This window comes from Acipenser ruthenus, chromosome 8 (assembly GCF_902713425.1).
Source record: "Acipenser ruthenus chromosome 8, fAciRut3.2 maternal haplotype, whole genome shotgun sequence".
Classification (NCBI taxonomy): Eukaryota; Metazoa; Chordata; class Actinopteri; order Acipenseriformes; family Acipenseridae; genus Acipenser; species Acipenser ruthenus.
Genome location: NC_081196.1, coordinates 48,236,475 through 48,250,901, shown reverse-complemented (window position 1 = coordinate 48,250,901; position 14,427 = coordinate 48,236,475). Strand labels below are relative to the sequence as shown.

The window sequence follows — 14,427 nt, the reverse complement described above, 5'->3', positions numbered from 1 at the left end:
AAGACTTTAGAGGTGTAAATAATACAAGAAGGACTTTTTTTTTTTTGTTACTTTGTTGTTTGTTAGCCGGATGGACTTTATGTATCTATATGTAGCAACTGTGCAAGGAGACTGTTGTCGGCTACTCGGTATCACAACTAACATAAAACATATCAAAAAGGTCATTTTTATGTGATAAAATTATACCAAAGGATGAATGCAAAACCATTATTTTTTACTACTATTTCCAAGTTGAATGTCATGCCATAAAATATTATTTAACACATTTTACCTACAAACAGAAATTATGAGAAAGGTATTATATTATAATATTTGAGTTTTACTATGTCTTCCGTGGCTACACCTTGGAGTCTTTCTAAACACCGTCGGTAAATATATATATATATATATATATATATATATATATATATATATATATATATATATATATATATATATATATATAATAAAATAAGAAATGCATGAATAAATGCCCAAGTATATTTTGTGCTTCAATGTAGTTAAAAAAAAATAAATCCATGAACAAGTTACACGTTTTATTCAAAAATACATAACGACAAAAACATTCTTGCACAATGCATTTATTTAGGAAAACTCCCGACCACTGCATTATCCTGGTGAGTCGGTAGTACTGCAGCCTTCTCTTCTCACTGAGAAACTTTTGTCTTAAATGTTACTAGAACGGAGCTTATTTGAACTCCCCTCCCCCAAGTTTGGCGAAACAGGAACAACTTATTTGAAAAAAAAGTTGCACAAGTTTGAAACTAACTTCTTCGGGAAACTTTCTGTGTTTGTTTGTTTGGCGTACGGAGTCCCAGCGCTGTGGTTTTTAAACCAACGTCAACGTGTGTATTTTGTATTTTTATTAACAACCGTGGATGGGTTTTTTTTTGGAGGATTTTGTCGTCTGAGGAGGAGTGCTTTTAAAAAGAAAAGATGATAATCGTTGGATACTCTTACTGATGTTGGTGTGAAATTAATTTGGAGTGGATGTACCACATTATTATGGAATGTGGTCTCAATATATTAAACACGGGGTGAGTCTAAATAGCTATCGTGTCTAAAATATAAAAATAACCATTAAATACAATTTTTTCTCTTATTTGTAGTTGTTCGTTTTGAAAAAAAAAAAAATTGGCCTTGCTCGATTTTATAGTTCGGGAGTAATATATATATATATATATATATATATATATATATATATATATATATATATATATATATAATATAATGTTCGGTTCTTAATCAATGTAAGCATGCTAGTGTATTTATCACTGTTTTGTAAGCATTTAATCGATTGATTTTGTTTTTATTTTTGGTACATTTAGTTACCGGTATCGGTCGTTTAGTAAGAACATTTAGAATTAGTAAAACATTTAAATATTAACATATTTCCCCCTGCTGTTTTGTGTTGGAAATGATTGGTAGAAAACGTGGTCATATTAATACTCTTTTTGTGATTTACCATTTCTTTGTCTGCAGGCTGCGTATTCGGTTATTTCCTTTAAGATTTAAAGAGATAATGAGCAATGTTTGTGCACGTGGGTGAAATCAATGCAGTCGACTGATTGCAACTGATCTGAAACTTTTTGTTTGTAGTTTCACCAACTTTTGTTCTGTGCTTTTTGTTGTGTTCTAAGAGGTACTTCAATCTAACATCGACTGGAAAGAGTCAGTACAGGAATTAGTTTCAGGTTTCTCCTTTTCCAGTTTACTGGTCCTATAGGTGCTACAGTATTCGTGACAACTTGTTAAGAAGGCAGTAGTACTGCATAATGATGTGCATCAGAATTACTGTATCAAATACTACGAGTACCTGATTGTAAATCAAGGCGAGTACACGATCCATTCTGACAGGATGTTCAAGTTGACATTTAAAAGCATTGTGTGTTTTATTGAGGAGGGGGGCTTCATCTTAAAATAAATAAATCTTCGTTTACTTGCGAGGTACTACTGTAAGCTATTTAAAAAAAATTGTAAGAATTGGGCCATACAAGAACACAAAAGGGCACATTCCAAATAAGAAGTTATATGTTTTGTGTCTATTTAAACACATTGAGTTGTGTGTCTTATTTAAATGTTGCTCAGGAGGTGTTGCTATATCTACAGGATCTGAACACAGTTTGGAAGACCTCAAACTACACATTTTCATTGAGTAATCGGTTCCAACCATGTTATAGGGACCATGGTAAAGTAAAAGGTTCTAATAGAGGTTTGTGAAATCAGTCATAAATCATTCCAGATAAATGCAAGGAAAGTAAAGCTGCTCAATAACACCATAAAAAGGAAAAGTATCAATTTATCAAAAGTATCAACTGAGTGTTTAAAATTCTGGATGAACTGTCTGTGGTATGTACAAAACTCCAGCAAGGCATCATGAACTGGGTACAAACAGCGTGTTTTTTATTGATTCCACTCCATAACAGTGGCAGAGATCACAGTCAACAGAGGTTCCACCAAGACCCATTGATGCAATCAGAGGTGGTATTCGTTTTGTGTTTGAAACAAAGTTGTCTCAGTGGATTGGGTTAGTGCAATGGCAGACTAACTCTTCCCATAATGGGGCAACACTTACAAGGCGAATATCTCAACTGGACCAGACACAGAAATTCGAAAGGAAGAGTGGTTTAAATTGGTAGTTAAATCAGAAGATTGAGCTCTGGGTGCCCCCACTGTCATTCCATGAACACCCAGGGCAATGCTGGTGAATGCAGTCGCAACGTTGAGGGACCAGCTGTTTACACAGGCAGAAGTGTTTTTCCCTCCGGCTTAAAAAAAACGAATCAAACTTGGGTGCACACTTTTACTTGATTGCACAAGGTAGACCTAAATAAAACCAAAAGCAGCCCTTGCAGTCCCCTCCGGTCAACACATAATGAAGAATGCTATATAATAAGGACAGTTGGTTGTTTATTGCCTCTAAGTGGTTAAATACACATTTCATTGACTGCAATAAGACACAGCTTCTCAATAAACTCCGAATCTCGTTATTTTTTTTTCTTTTAGGTTTGTGGATGGATTATTTAAACCAGAGAACCTGGATTTTGGGTGGTTGCTGTTTTTGGATCTGAAAGGGGTTACACCTGAAATTTGCAATCTGTTAGCAGTCCAGTTGTTCCCAGAGGGCTCTACCTGCAAGTTCTTCCGATGAGGAAGTGCCACTGCCATTAGGATCTGGGGGCTTTTCAAGGTAATGACTTTTAGGTAGAGTGAAAAAAGAAAATCACCAGATACAGTACTAATTCAGTCAATGTTAAGAGCCTGGTCATTTATGGATCAAGACCACTTTGTTGGTAGTAAGTGGTACCTTCAGTGATCCCTTTTGGCTGACAAGATTAGGAGGCTTTGTGGTCCAGTGGTTGAAGAAAAGGGCTTGTAACCAGGAGGTCCCCAGTTCAAATCCTGGCTCACTCACTGACTCGCTGTCTTTCCGGTGAGACGTTGTTGTAAGTGACTCTGCAGCAGCTGCATAGTTCACACACTCTAGTATCTGTAAGTCGCCTTGGATAAAGGTGTCTGCTAAATAAAGAAATAATAATAAAAGATTCTGTCTACTCTATTGATGTTTAAAATGTTAATGTACTGTTGTGAAGAAAGAGTACTGAATTTGCTTGATTTCCTCCCTGCCATATACTTTCACTAGAAAGCAACGTATTGTTGTAGTAAAGGTAGGGTTAACATGCAAGGCTGCCAATTCCATTCAGTAGTTAAGGGGTGGGGATTGATGTCTTCCCTTCCTCTCGACAGACATCTCTGTGTGGCTCTTAACAGCGTATGTGTCCTCTGGATAGACAGAAGACCTCGGTCTGCAGTTCTGGTAATCCCATATATTCATGTGCAGTCAATTTATTACTGATAATGAAGAGTGAGACAGATTTACAGTAAGAAGTAAGCTAGATGCTGACCCTAGAACCGACAAGCCCTATGGAAAGTGAAAGAGGCTGAGCAAATCAGACTGTGATGTGTGTGTGTGTGAGATCACCATTTTGTGGGAGATCATATTACCAGCAACAGGCTTATAGTGGAGGTGTCTGTGCATACTTGACGTGAGCTTTCCTGTGCAATATTTAGAAGGACATTTTAATTGGTTTAGAATACAATTCTATACTTGTTGGTTACATATATGGATTATTATACCCTGTTGGGGAATGGATGCATGGGGGTGTAGTGGAAATGTGTGCCCATATGTTACACATTATAGAGTTGTGCATCAGATTCTAGAGAATTGGTTATCCAAATATGATAAAACTTGGTTAGGACATTATTTAGCAGAAGTTACTGATACGATATCCGAATCAGTGTATACTGTATGAGCAGAAGCATGTCAATTCATCTGTCTATGTGTGTAAGTCGCACTGTTATTTTTATTTATTTTTTTAAATTATTTTTAATATACTTAGAGACTGTAGGGAACCAATTCAGACGGTTATTTGTTTGCCGTCTTATTCCACTGCTCAAAGTGACTAAACTGACTGAAATGTATTTGGCCAAATCCAGAGTTTTTTTGTAAATTTTACTTTTGGAAGAGTATTGCTATGATTAATTTAAAACTTGGTGAACTCAAGCCAGTTTAACACTACATTTTATAATCATCTTGCAATTCCATTGTGGCTGTATTACTAAAACTCCTATGCTGTCATGTTGCAGCAATATACTGTGTGAAATTTTTGAATATCTTATGTGCCTGCTGCACCCGGTCATTATGCTTTGGGCCATTCCACATCAAATGGACCAGTGTTACCTTTGTTGCTCTCAGATTCTTATGGTCTCGCATTGTGAATTTACCTGAAGAGTTTTAAGAAGCAACCCAAAATATTAACTCTCAAGTCTCCTTATTTTTGAAGTTAGTGGCCTATAATCAGGGTGTGCACGTGACAGATGAAAACAAGCACGGAAAAGGGGCCAAGTTTGAGAAGGCAGATCTTCTAAAGTGTTCAAAATCTCTTCTTGATACTCACTGTGTGAACAGAACTACTCTTTTAGTTTAGTACTGTTTAGGCATACTGTAAAAATCAATTTCCCATTCCCTTTAAATCAATCCAACACATCACTGATCAAAATTGCTGTTAGCAGTATTCTGTTAACCACAAGCATTGTATGACTGTTTTTACCACACTGTATTTAAAGTGCTATAAAAAACTTATGAGACAGTACAGTGGGGAAAAAAAAAAATAAAAAATCAGACCATTGCCAGAACAGGGAGGGGGGTTCAGGGTATCCCCTTTCCTCGAGAAAATGTGGGACAATGATCTGACCTAAATTATTAGTTATATTTTGAAAGAAAACAACAACATTGGTTCATTTAAAATGATATAATTTGCAACTTGAATTAAGAACCCACCAATGAATGGAGTGTGCTTACAATCATATGTTCAGTGACAAACTTCAGTTTTTTTACGTCACCCAAAGTGTGATTTTACATACAAGTCTTATTTTGCAAGTTGCACAATAACTGTCGCAGGTCTGGAGGTTTTAATGTCAATTTGCGGGTCACTTGTGTGGTCTGAAATATCAATTGATTTTAAAAAGGAATTGGAAATGGAATTGGAGTTGAAAAACAGAAATTGACCCTAACCCTGTTGGGGACCATGGATGTTCATGTGATGGAGGCAAATACTGTATAGAACAAAAGTGAGATGACGCCAGTAAAAATTATGTTGTACTTGCGAGGTTTACATGCATCTAGACAGAAAACAATTGATAGAAACAGATAATGAAACAAAATTAGGTTTATGTGGCAATTATCACCTAAACTTTGTATAGCATCTACAGTATGCAGTTTAGCAATGTTTTATTTGTCACCCTCTCTTAAAGATAGTGGTCCCTATGGCAATGGAGAAATAGAATTTAAAAAATCATGTGCCAATGTGAGCATCAAACCCATGCTAAATATGCTGTTAACTGGCTAAAGTAAACTGCAAATCAATTACTAGACCTACAGACATAAACCGGTTAAGTTGTGTTGGAGTAGTTCCTTTTTCCCCTTTTTTGATGCACAGGAGGGCTTATCTTCAACAGAAATGTGACAAAGTAAGCTGTTGAGCAGGGAGGGCTCTTCCTGTCAACTGTTTGAAATCAAAGTGAGTGGACTGCAAGATTTTACTGGTGGAGCATGGGACCTGCATCTGTTACATATCCTCCACTGTCAGCACAGGAAAACCTTAAAACAATTAAAGCCAGACCAGGCCTGATAGCATCACTTCACTAGCAAGACCAATATACACAATACCAGCACACACTATGGCAACAACAAATGATTTACAGCAAGACTAGGGGTGGGTATTGTATTGTCCATTTTCTCCACTTAGACTCCTTATTTATTAAATATCCTGGTATCTCTTACTAGATAATCATCTCCTCTTTATAAATATGCTAAATATTTTAATGAGCAAGACGTCTTGCAAGTAGAATAGTCCCCCGGAATGTTCTCCTTTTTCTAGGAAAGCCGTACAACTCGGGATGGGGAGTTTGTTGCCGGATAATTTCAATGTACGTTTCTTATCGGGTAGCACATGCATTGCTTAAAACAAATGATGGCTGCACAAACAATTTCTTGGGTCGCATATGCAACAAAATTTGATTTCTGACCACTGGAAAGTTTAAGGCCTCGATTCAAACTTGTTTTTGAGTGCCAGAATATGGTATTCTGTTCAATTGTCTCTGTGCCGGTAATTGTTGCTACACACTTGCACTGTAAACTCTTTTTAAACATTTAGCAATGCAACTTGATATGTTGCATACTTTGAGTGCAGGTTTTGTGGAATCCCTTTTTATGATACTAATGGGGGGGGGGGGGGGGGGGGGGGGGGGGGGTAAAACCTTTGTTAATTTCTGGTAATTTTCTTGTGTCGCCCACCACATTAATCAGGTTTTCAGTATAAATGGCCAATATCCCTCAGGCAGTTAATAATGTGCTGCAACTGGCACAGCTTTAAGACATATTTTGCAAATGGTCAGAACTCTTTATTGCCAAGACAATATAACGCAATGCCAACATATCCTGCCAGTGTTTTCAATGCCAGGCCAATAAAGATTTATGCCAGAATAACAGCATGCCAGTTTAGTGCTGTTCCAGTGTCATACCTTGCCAGTGTTGAGTCATGCCGGAAAAAATATCCTGGCCATTTAATACCATGGCATAATAATGGCATTGAAGTACATTAGCATCTGGGGTAATTCAGAGGGACAGGATATAGCTAATGTGTGGTCTGTGAAGGCTATGTTTATTACAGAGCAGAGAGAGCATTTGCATTACTTTTGGAGGATATAGTCTAGGTCTCTGCCTTTTACTTCTCAGACCTAAGGGGAAGGAGTCAGCTGTACATATTAACTTAAGAATTATCTTTAGGTAATATAGGTACATATTTTGCTGACAATTTCAAAGTTTTTTGCTAAGCTTCAATTCTTCTTAATTGTATTGGAATCTACTGGAAGACTAACAGAGGGAAATAATATTTGTATAGGAGCAATAGCAACTGTGGTCGAACACAATTTCTGTTCAGGGACATCCATCAAAGTATTTGGTCAAATACTTCCTTCCTATGCCTCCCTTCAAGTCACCATAGTGTTGGTTTGTTGCACATTGTGGAATGAAGTGTTATTTGGGTTGGCTCTTTTTAAATGACATTCAGAGAATACATAATTCTTATTTATTTATTTATTTTTATAAATTTAGTCGTTGCCAATTATTTTTATTATTTTCTCCCAATTTAGAATGGCCATTTATTTTTTAAGCTCAGCTCACTGCTACCACCCCTGCGCTGACTTGGGAGGGCGAAGACGAACACACACTGTCGTCCGAAGCGTGTGCCGTCAGCCGACCGCTTTTTTTCACACTGCGGACTCAACCTTGCAGCCACCCAAGAGCTACAGCGTTGGAGGACAACGCAGCTCTCGGGCAGCTTGCAGGCAAGCCCGCAGGCACCCGGCCAGACTACAGGGGTCGCTGGTACGCGGTGAGCCGAGGACACTCTGGCCGACGTAACCCTCCCTCCCCACGGGCGACGCTCGGCCAATTGTGCGCCGTCCCCTGGGGGCTTCCGTCCACGGTCGGCTGTGGAATAGCCTGGACTCGAACTCGCGATGTCCAGGCTATAGAGTGCATCCTGCACTCCATGTGGAGCGCCTTTACTGGAAGCACCACTCGGGAACCCAGAGAATACATTATTTTTATTCATTTTTCCAAATTTTCTCCTAATTTTGGAATGTCCAATTATTATTCAATCTGGCTTATCGCTGCAACCCCCAAACTAACTCGGGAGAGATGAAGACGAGCACTCGTGTCCTCTGAAACTTTTTTTCGCTCAGCAAGCCCGCCGTGCAGCCATATTCAGAATTTACAGCATCAGAGGACCACACAGTTCCAAACTGCGTACAGGCCGACCTGCATGCGCCCGGCCAGCCACGGGGCGCTGGTGTGCGGTGAGCCAAGGACTCCCCAGCTGACCTAACCCCTACCCTGCCTGGGCAGCGCTTGGCCAATTCTGTGCCACCCCCTGGGAACACTCATCCATGGTCGGCAGTGGCATAGCTTGGATTCAAACCGGCGATCTCTAAGCTATAGGGCACATCCTGCATTACCGGATGCGCCATTCAGGAGCCCCAATCATTTTGTTTTTGAACATATAAAGCTGTAGATATTTGTGAACTACAATGATTCATAACCATAACACCTGTCTTTTCTTTTTCCAGGTAGCTGGATTTAATTCTATTGTACCGTTGAAGTGCAGCTACAGAGATGGCCACGGCTATATCATGACACAGAGGGACATGGTGAGTCACATTTCCTGCCACAGAAGCATATTGTGTTTTATCAGAAGTTGCTCACTAGCTGCAAATATCCGAAGACTCCACAATCCAAAGTGAGAATGCTTTTATTAAAGAACGGTCTTGAACCACAGTATAGTTTCTAGTACACAACTGTCTTACTCATTCTTGCATGTTGAGAAAAATACGTTATTTCACATGCGAAGACTGCACCATAGATTGAAATAATTGTGTTTCTGAAGAGTTGAACCTTCCCTGAAAAGGGTGTTTCTCTCTCTTCTTGGTAGGGCCTTTGGTCAGTTTCATAAAACCCCTCAATTTCCCCATAGTTTTTTCCCTTTAAGTGTTTGGCTTTAAGACTGTTATCACTGCCTTTTTTTCTAATGCATGAGCCCTTGAAAGTCATCACTGTTTACCAGAAAAAAAAGTTTACACTAAGCATTTGTGGATTAATTAAACCTCTTGTTCATTATCATGAGTAATTTGGTATCTGGAACACCTCCTGAGTATTGCAGTTATTTGTTATGTCTAGGAAGCAGTTTGCTGTAGTACAGTTAAGGAATACTGAGGAGCTGAGTCCAGGAAAGACTTGCACAGCAGTTATGCAGTGTATTAGATTGTCTAATGTATTGATCGAAGGAAAGCAAATGCTGATAGAGAGGCAGAACACTGCTTTGGAATACGCTGCCTTAGAACACAGGACTGTGGAACACAGTGCACTGTTTAAGATGGCTGAGGTACTTAATGTGTACTGTGCTGAAAGCAAGGTGTTTCCTGAAATCAGTCAAGGTCAACATGGATATACTGGAATAATGTTTGAAGTCTGTAGCAACTGAGTATGGATTCTGTAGGTTCACCATTGAGCTAATCATGTAGCTACTGTAAAAGACGGGAACATTTGTTTTACATATGAGATGACTGGTATTATTTAGTATACTGCATGTTTTTGTGAGTATCAGATTGTGGAGATATATTGTTGTGTCTCTGTCTGTACATCACTCCATCGATGCCACTCTTTCATTTTAAAACATCTCTCGAAGACAGTAAGTTATTCCACATATTGTACATCAGTCATTAAGCATCCCTGTAAAGGGAACTTGTATGAGTTTGTGAACCTGCTGCCGCACCTACTTATGCTAATGTTTCATTATTCAGATGTTTTGTGTTGTGGAAACTCTGCAGGCATAATCTAAAGGCATCGTTCACTTTGGCCTGCGACCTAAGATGGCCACCATATTGGGGTCACGTGACTGGTTTCGGGATGATAAGGACCCAGTGCTTAGAGATATTGGCTTAATACTTGTTACACATATGTGTTCTGTGATTCTTTTGGTCACAGTCGATAGTGGGAGTAATTTTCCTATAAAAATGAACCCTTTCACTGCTTTAATCTCTGGCCATGTGAATGATACAGACCACATGGTTTGACATAGAGTACCTACACAGTTTTACTTCATGTTTACAAATCATTTGATTGAAAATGACATTAGAGTATGCTCCTGGGGATGCTTTATTTTATAGATATCCATTTCTAGTTTTAAAACACTTAACCATGATACTAACACCTCAGTTGCTTAACTAATTATATTATATACCACACATTCAGTTTTCATTCACTTGTGGGCAGTTGCACAGTTTCGGATGTGGGTAATCATTAGGAATCATTACGTTTTTACTTGAGCCTAGTATGTCAACCAATTGGGACTGTAATTCAGATATAAATAATTTGTCCACCTTTCTTGATAGGGGAGAAATGCTCATAAAATACTATGGTGTCGGACATACTCAGACAAACTGACTTTTTCATCTTATAACACTATACATTTGTTAATAAAAAAAAAAGTAAGTTTTAAAAGTTGAGAGGTTCTGGAGCATTTGGTCTCCTTTAGTATTGAGAGCAGTGGGGGATGCCTGGTTGCATAGAATTGTGGTTTGTCCTTTTATGGATCTTCGTGGATTCTATTGCGATGCCTTTTTGTTCTTTGTTTTCTTAGACAGAAAACAAAAAACGTTCTGTTTGTAGATTTTAGTGTTTGTTTCTTATTGTTATGTTCAAAACATTAATAAATTAAGATTTGTTTTGTGTGTACTTTAACATTAAGTCCTGTTTTTATAAAACTAGAGATAATTACCTTTGTAATTAGGATGATCTTGACTGTGAGGTTGCCTAATTTGTGGAACTGCCATTTATTAAGTGGTTTTCTTTTTGTACTTAAAGATGAAGTTCCAGTTACATAATTATTTGTATAAGAAATACATAGTCTTCTGTTAAAGTATCTCATACAGTAGTTCCATATTGTAGTGGTTTTGGTTTTAATGTATAGTGTTTGTGGGGCTGGATTGTACTTGTTGAATGTTTGTATTTTCTCTGTTAAACTGGCATGTATGTATTATTTATTTATTTATTTATTTATTTATTTATTTATTTATTTGCAGATGCCCTTATCCGGGGCAATTTACAATTGTTACAAGATATCACATTATTTTTACATACAATTACATTATTTTTTACATACAATTACCCATTTATACAGTTGGGTTTTTACTGGAGCAATCTAGGTAAAGTACCCAGCAGCAGTGTACCCCACCTGGGATTGAACCCAAGACCCTCCGGTCAAGAGTCCAGAGCCCTAACCACTGCTCCACACTGCTGCCATAAACATGATTTAGTCTTAACAGTTATGTGAGTACAGGTAAGAAGCAGCAGCTTCTGGCTGATTCATTAATCTCATTCTGTTTTTGTTTGGTAGCAACAGTTTCAAGCTCGTTTTGTCAAACTTCTTTAATGGTATTACAGGGATGTAAATAAGACTTGCATTGCATAGCACTTATAAGACACACCTGAGTCTGTTGCCTATACACTGGAGCTAATCAACCTGGAATGGGTTTACTGCTATGCAATAGGAGTCTTATTTCCATCCCTGGTGTTGGATATTCGAGTGTGTTTTGTGTGTTTTGTTATCTTAAAGTTTTCTAAATGTTTTCTATTTTTGCAGCTGAAAACAGTCTGTCTGAGTGATCAAGTGATTTTTGCTGTTTATTATTTTCGCAGATTCAAGCTGCAGGGAACTGTAACCCCAATAATGCCAATAAACAGCACATCAGGGACTCTAATATTCAGTGGCTACTGGCTTATTTTGAGATTTGGTCTAGGGACAGTGTGGAACATTTAGAATGTAATTGACAACCGCACGACATTATGCAGATTTTGTTTTGTTTTGCATTTCTTTTCCTGCCCAGTGAAAGTGTTGGATGCCGACTCGCTTGGCAATCGTTTCTTCAGTTGAGGATGTAGACGCTCTCCTTTGTTTTGTCTGAAAAGGGAGAATATTAGTATGCACTCTTTAATTGCCATAGCATCTACTTGACCTTTTTAATTACAAAAAAAAATAAATTACAGACAAGTATATCTGAATTTCTGGTTCCATAATTTTTTTTATTTTTTATCTGGCTTATGCACGTAGCACATTGTTGCTAAGTCTGCCCAATAAACCTCCTTTTATAACTAATTGATGTGTAGGAGCAAAGCGCTGCCTTTTGAAACCTGCTTTTTTTAGAAATCAAACTGCAGGACTTTGCTCAGGTTGGTACCTTAACAACTGTTAAATGTACAGTATTTATTTATTTATTTATTTATTTTTTTACAAATATTAACAGTGCTTTACCATGGCTAGATTCTTCGCACAAATGTGTTTATTAGTGTCATTATTAAGTGGTTATTGTTTCAGGTACTTTTAACAAGCATATAAAACTAACCAGTGTTTCCTATAGGCAACTGTACAGGATGTTGTAAAATACAAATAACATTGGAGTATGCGTGTTAAGTAATGGAGGCTGAACACATTTGCTCACCATTTCTCCTTTATTTTTACAATTGTTTCAGATAGCTAGCAGTGGAAGGCAGTCACCCTGGTTCTATGGTTTGTGTTTAATTGTTTCAGATAGCTAGCAGTGGAAGGCAGTCACCCTGGTCCTGTGGTTTGTGTTGAGTTCTGTGTGGTATGTGAGCCTTTGTCCCAGATCAGCCAGGGCTACACTTCAAAATAGGATTTGCATAATACTAGCAATAAATGGACGATCTTTCCTTTTTTATTTATTTATTTATTTTTTTTAAGCTACCGGTGTGGATGGTTTAGCTGGAGAGGGAGTGCTGTTTTTCTACACAATGCCAAAGAGCTGTGGCTGTTTTGCTAGCTCAAGGACAAAATATGGGACCCTTTTCACTTGAAAAATATGAATCTGCACTTGTTCAGTAGCCTCTGAATCTTGTGCTAGAAGACTGAATGACTGAACTCTAGCCTGGAATCATTTTCGGTAGATATTGGTTAAATTGGAAACTGGGTAAAATGTTTCATACATATGAATCTTGCACTGCTAGTTCTTTTTAAACTAATCACCGCTACAGATTTGTGTTATGATTTTATTTTTATTTATTTCTAGTAGTAAATTATATTAATAAACTTTTTTTTTTTTTTTAATTGATTACTTCATGGGTGAAAGTTTTCCGTCTGTATACAGTTTTATAAAATTGATATTAGGTGAACTGGGCATACATGTAAAATGTTTCAGTAACATTTCAAAAACTATGTTTGTTAACTAGCCTCGTTTGTGATTTTGTCAGGTTGATCCATCTGGTAAAATGACAAGTTCTACAAAGTCAAGTTCAATTTTGCTTCTGAAAGTGGTCCAAAATGGCTCAGAATGCATCTGAGGGCATGTACAACCCCAGAGCCCCGACCAAAAGATTGATTTTGCCCAGGATTATCACAGAATGATAATTGGCCACTTTCACCCATGTTACTTCTTAGATCTATCAGTGTTTCACTAAGTCCTGAAAGAAGAGGAGGAGGGGGTTCATATTTCCAAACTGTGTTTTGTGTTAGTTGTGCAGTTTATACTGTATCCTGCACGTTAGTTCACAAACTGCTATGCAGTTGCTCCCCTAGTAAAAGCTCTGCCTATTGTCAGGCAGTGTGAGTTCTGTTCATGAGGTGCCGATCTTGGCTGGGGAGCCACAGGGAGTGCTGCATTAGCTTCAGCAGAGTTGGGAGAAACGTTGGCTGGGGATATAGCTCGCCTCATTCCCAGGCAGGGCCTCGACTCAACGGTTCAGAAGCATGTTAACATACTCTGCTTACTGTAGAACAGACGGGTGAGAATAGACAAACTGGCTTGGCCACGAGAACATTGCCTGTTGAACCATAATACTGATCAGGAAATACGTTGCAGTGGTGAGTGGTGAATCGGGAAGTTAACTGGAGGTAAAAGTTGATTTAGATTTTAAAAAATAAATAAAAACAAAGGATGCTATTCATGCAACTGGTCCAAAAGCCTAGGTTTAAAAAAGACTGTTTTTAGAGGCCTCTGTTTCTTTGTGATGTGCTAACAGTGACAAGAGTCCGTTGAAAGCAGATAGCTGTTGCTATAGTGATGGTAGGCCACCTTTCCTTTGTCAGCTTCAAAACAAATAAAACATTCACTTGCCTTTTAAGAGCCCAGTGTTGCTGGTTTATTTTTTCTGGCTACTGAAAATTCGAAATAATTTTAAATAAGTGCAATTTGGCATGAATTCCCTGGGTTAAAATCACCCCCTGAGGAGGAGGAGGAGGAGGAGGAGGAGGAGGATGATGAATCATTCTGATACAGACTGGCAGTACCCCC

The 14,427-nt window shown here is 38.1% G+C and overlaps 1 protein-coding gene across 6 annotated transcripts in view; it reads left to right on the top strand.

The window, feature by feature from the left end:
• LOC117407463 (B-cell CLL/lymphoma 9 protein-like) overlaps positions 1-14,427 on the top strand; it is an 88,011-nt gene that overhangs the window by 48,885 nt on the left and 24,699 nt on the right. For 2 of the 6 annotated variants that reach the window (XM_059029124.1, XM_034012531.3), the window contains exons 1-3: positions 624-1,037; positions 3,007-3,190; positions 8,692-8,772. The gene's annotated coding sequence lies outside the window, so the exon portion shown is untranslated. Of the gene's footprint in view, positions 1-623; positions 1,038-3,006; positions 3,191-3,761; positions 3,818-8,691; positions 8,773-14,427 lie in introns of those variants that run through there. The other 4 variants (XM_059029120.1, XM_059029122.1, XM_059029123.1 and 1 more) reach the window with 4 other exon arrangements.